The following is a 5,655-nucleotide window of genomic DNA, read 5'->3' on the forward strand; positions in this document are numbered from 1 at the left end:
TTAGACTATGGGCTATTAATGGGCTTTATATTAAATTAACGATACCTCGTTAATTTAATATAAAGGTTATAATTTGACGTATCTATATATAACCACATACGCTTAATTGGATACGATGGGCGGGATATTTATAAATACAAATTATTGTTCATTTGACCGGACACGGGGATGGATTAATAGTCAATGGACTCATTAAAACAGGGGTGGATTACATTCAAGGGTAATTGGTGTAATTGTTAACAAAGTATTAAAACCTTGGTTTACACACAGTCGATAACCTGGTGTATTCATTAAACAAAGTATTAAGACCTTGTTACAGTTCGAATCCCCAATTAGTTGGAATATTTGACTTCGGGTATAAGGTTAAATTTGCCGAGCATTTTATAATTATGATCGATGGACTATTATGGACAAAAACCATATAGGTTTCAAATACATCCAGGACAAAGGACAATTAACCCAGGGTAATAAATTATAATCAAAACGTCAAACATTATGGTTTCGGAAGTTTAAATAAGCATAATTATTATATTGTTATTTATTTTACGCACTTAAATTATCATCATTTATATTTTGCATTAGGTTTTAATTGTGACTTAAAATATAAAATCGACAAACTGGTCATTAAACGGTAAACCCCCTTTTATATATTATTACTATGTATAATATATTTTGTACAAATATAATTTTTTAAAAATATAGTGTAAAATAAGTCATCTCCCTGTGGAACGAACCAGACTTACTAAAAACTATACTACTCTACGATTAGGTACACTGCCTATAGTGTTGTAGCAAGGTTTAGGTATATCCCATCTGTAAATAAATAAATAACTTGTGTAAAATTGTATCGTATTTAATCGTATTTCGCAATAAAAATATAACTACTTCGTACCCCTCTGCTTTAACATCAATAATCTCAATAACCAATCATGCTTAACTTGATCTTAGAATGCAACGCTTATGTGAGTTTGCAAAGTGTAATTCGATTAAGGTTTGGTAGTGATGCTAAACATTTAATAGTTCAACAACTAGTGTGATAGCAATTTGGGTAAAACGGGGCAATCCAAGCATAGAGAGGATTAGGTAAGTGAACACTCCTTAGTTAATTGAATTAATTCTAAATATTTAGTTACTTGTTACTTGCTACTAGTTTTAATTGTTAAGTTTAAGTTTGTTTACTTGTGCACGTTTAAGTTATCAATTAAAATCAATCAAAACCCCCAATCAAACAAACCCTAGGACAATTAATAGTTTCAATTATTCTACTTACACCGCTCTCTTGGGACGAACTTGAAATAAATACTTACATTAAAGTGCTATAATAACCGGTTTCTAATTGCTCGTTAGTTGTGTGTGCTTATTTTTAGTGTTTGAATCTTGTATAAATTTAGAGGGTAAATGATGTATTATTCCACACGCATCATCAATTTCTTGGCGCCGCTGCCGGGGAGCGGTTAGCTAGTGGGATATTTGGTGTAAACTTTTAATTGTTCGATCCTTTTGTAAGGGTTTACCCTTGCAAAAGTTACTTTTCTTGTTTTTATATTTATTTTGTGTTTGGAAAACCGTTTGTGTTTGTGTTGTGATTGAAGGATAGGTATTTTGGTGTATGAAAACAAGATCCCAAAAGGATCAAGAGTTTACACATCCATTTTCCGATCCAGAGAAACACATGCACGGGGTTTACAAGCGTAGAGAGGAAAGGGTATTAAGGAAATATATTAAGGTTTTGCCATTTTGTTTAGAAGATATGGACGGTGAAGAAGGTAATCCGAATGTTCATGGTCTACCGGTTAATCAAGAGCAACAAAATGATCCAAATGACACTCTAATGTGGAACGCTAGGTTGGTTGCACCTACCTTGGTGCCTCCCGCCATTACAAAACCACCAATTGGGGCCGATAATTGGAAGATCGAGGGCAACTTCTTCACACTGATCAAGGATATGCTATTTCATGGGTTAATAGAGGAAAATCCGTTCGAAAATATTCAACAATTTAACGATATTTGTGATATCTACAAGAACAAGGATGTTACCGATGACGCTTTCAAGGTAAGGGCATTCCCCTTTACTCTTCAAGGTGATGCGAATGTGTGGTTAAGGAACCTACATTTCGATTCTATTTGGAGTTTTCAATATTTAACCGAATCTTTTATCAATCACTTTTTCTCACCATCAAAGGCGGAGCGCCTTAGAATGGAGATTAATGGATTCACTCAACGGAATGACGAGTCCTTGTATGATGCATGGATACGATTCAAGAAAATGCTAAGAGCTTGTCCACCGCACGGTTTGTCTAAGAAAGAATACATTAACACATTCTACCGGGGTGCTAATGCTTTGACAAGACAAACTCTCGATGCATCTTCAGGAGGAGTTTTTATGTATAAGTCACCTAATGCGGCCGAAATCATGTTAGAAGATATGTCGGTCAACACTTACGAATGGAACCCTTCACCACGAGATTTACCAAGGAAAAGTGTAGCCCAAGTGGAGAGTGACAATGGTCAAATCACTCTTGCAAGCTTAAATAATCAATTTCAAATGTATGGGAAAGAGTTGAAAAAGCTACAACAATCGGTAGTTGCAATGCAAGTAGGTTGTCAAAGGTGCGAAGGACCACATCTCACCAAGAATTGTCCCCAAATTAATAAATGCTTCCATATTGATTTGGATGACATTCTCATAAATTCGGATGCTCATGTTAACTATGTGAGTAATCAAAACTATCAACGGGGTGGAACATCAAACCAAGGCTACTACAATCCTAACCAAAAGCAAGTATCGTTCAACAACCAAACCAATACACCACCCGGATTTACAAACCAAAACCAACACCGAAACCAAAGTTACAACAACAACTATAACCAAAACCGAAGCAACAACTTTCAATACCAAAACCAACAACCTTACAACAATCAACCTTATAACAACCAATTCCAATTCCAATTATCAAAACAACCAAGGTTATAGTCAATCGAAAAATAACCAAGGTTACAATCAACAACCTTAACAAAACCCTCAACAATCCCAACCTTCCAAAAGTTTAGAAGAAATCATGCAAAATTATATCAAGAAGGTGGAATCAACCGAAGCATTTTTGTTAAAGGAGAACGAGTTTTTAAAGCAACAATTGAAGCACCAACAAGCCTCATTTCAAAACCTAGAGAGTACCGTTGGAAGAATTTCAAACCAAGTTGTCGAAAGACCTCAAGGCACCTTGCTATCCAACACTCAAGTCAACCCCAACCACAATTACAATAAGAACCAAAACCAACAAAACCAACAAAACCAAAACAACAACAATACAAGAACTATCCCTATTGAAAACGTCAACCAAATTGAGTTTGTCAATGCCATTTCAACGAGAAGCGGTTTAACTTATGAGGAATCACAAATACCAACAACCCCAAGCCAAACACCAAACCCTATTACACCTACTTCACAAAACGTTGAGAATGAATCAAGTATTAATGGGGAGTCGCAAGAGGTAAGGGTTGAAAAGGATGAACCATGAAAGGTAAAGGGTAAAAAGAATGAATGAGCACCTTTAAGGAAGTACTTGGAACCGATCCCATATCCGCAAGCTTTGAGGAAGGAGAAAGTTTAAACTCAACGAAGGGACTTCATGAAAATGATGAAACAAGTTCATGTCAACATGCCGCTCATCCAAGTGCTTAAGGGCATGACTAATTATGGGAAGTTTATTAAAAATCTTTCATCTTCAAAAGGAAAATATGAGGAGGTGTCAGCCACATTTCTCGTAGAGGAATGCTCGGCCATTTTGCAAAAGTAAAAGATGCCTCCCAAATTGGGTGATCCCGGTCGGTTTGTGATCCCATGTAACATGGGCGGGTCGGAAGTGTATGATGCACTTGTCGACTTGAAGGCTAGTGTAAAGCTTATTCCCTATTCAATTTTTAAAAAGTTAAATCTTGGGGAATTAAGACCGACCTGGTTGGTATTAAAAATGGGGAACCAAACGTTTTACACACCAATCGGCATAGCCGAAGACCTTATGGTCAAAGTTGGTAATTTAACTTTTCTGACCGATTTCGTGATCCTCGAAATGAACGAGGATGACAAAGTCCCAATAATTTTGGGACGACCTTTTCTAAACACCACTGATACAATTGTTTATGTTCAGCTAATGGTGTATCCTAGAGGATACGCGCATAAAAACACAATTTTTATACAGAAAAATGGATCAAAGAGCACAAAAGATAACAAGATTTGGTGGTTTTCAGTATTTGCCATCCAACGTACAGCAGGCCGCCCAGCGTCATGCGTAAGCCCTGCAGGCAGCTTCTATGCTTAAGCCCTTTTACTAGGCGCGTGAACAGCACGCAGCCACGTTAGCACACGCCACTGACCCTCCGGATACTTCGAGTAACAGAACTATTCAGTGATTGACACGTGTATCCCGAGAATTTTAGACATTCTACGCCTATAAATAGACTCCCTGGGTTACCACATTTCACATCTAAACTTCAGTCAGAGAGAAGTACACTTTCTCTCTCACACAGTTCTTTCTCACTCTAAAACATTAACCGCTTAGCAGCAGAACGTTATACGGATCAATTACAGATTGATCCACAGTTTGATTGAGGCCACCCCATGGATCTTTCATTCGTGTTCCGGGACTGCAGGGATTATTTCCCTAGGGCAAACATCAATCAATATACAATCATTCTACGCTAGGCGGATAGTGTCCTATACTAGTACCTTACAACCGCTATAAGGAAAATCGTACCAACAGCAACAAAATAAATTAAGTATCGAGGTGAAGGACAAAAGATTTGATTTTTATGTGCGTGAAGTTGATAAGAAACCAAATTTGTCAAATGTTAAGTCTTTGTGTCAAATCGAGGCCATAGATTTGTGTGAAGAAAATGAATTAAAAGCTTAATTGGCGGTTGACACTTCGAATGTTGACTAATTTGATAAAATTGAGAATTTTGATGTTTAGAAAGAGTTTGAATTGTTTATGAAATCTTGTGATGAAGATAATTTTGAAAAAGCTTGTGAGAGGGTTTTAAATAACCCAATCATGATCAAGAGAGTAAATTTGGACCTAAATGTAGGGGGGATGTTGTTGGTAAAAAAAGTCTTGTTGAATTGTGGAAAATGTTGTTGAGAAGGTGGTTAAATCCACCCAAGTTCTTAATAAGGGTGAAATTTGTTCTCGAAAAATTTACAAAGAAATCATTGCAAAAACCGATTTTAAAGGAATAAGTCAACGTTGACAATCATTTTGTGAAACACCAAAGGTTTAAACCGGGTGGCAAAGTATTACTATTTAATCCTAATCTCAAAAAGTCACCCGGTCGGTCTAAATCAAGATGGCATGGACCGTTCGTTGTTAAAAGCATACTTGAAGAAGGATTTGTTGAGTTAATTGGAAATGGCAACCCATTTAAAGTTCACGGGGATCGTTTGAAACTCTTCAATGATGAAGTCAAGCCAATCGGGCTTGATGACATCGATTTTAAACCACCATAACCACCCTTGTGCTAAAACGGGTCAAGTGATAGACCCGTGATCAAAACAATCACAATTGTGTTATATATGTTCATTTTAGATTGCATTTCATGTAGGATTGTATGATATTCCTTTTGTTAGTTGCATTTCATGCATTTGGGAAAACTGAAAAA

At 36.6% G+C, this 5,655-nt stretch overlaps 1 non-coding gene across 1 annotated transcript; it reads right to left on the reverse strand.

Moving 5' to 3' along the window:
- Nucleotides 1-2,188: 2,188 nt before the first annotated feature.
- LOC139873981 (small nucleolar RNA R71) lies at nucleotides 2,189-2,295 on the reverse strand. The gene has a single exon (XR_011767689.1). It is a non-coding gene; the product is annotated as a small nucleolar RNA R71 (small nucleolar RNA).
- Nucleotides 2,296-5,655: the final 3,360 nt, after the last annotated feature.

Source organism: Rutidosis leptorrhynchoides, chromosome 10 (assembly GCF_046630445.1).
Source record: "Rutidosis leptorrhynchoides isolate AG116_Rl617_1_P2 chromosome 10, CSIRO_AGI_Rlap_v1, whole genome shotgun sequence".
In the NCBI taxonomy this organism is placed as follows: Eukaryota; Viridiplantae; Streptophyta; class Magnoliopsida; order Asterales; family Asteraceae; genus Rutidosis; species Rutidosis leptorrhynchoides.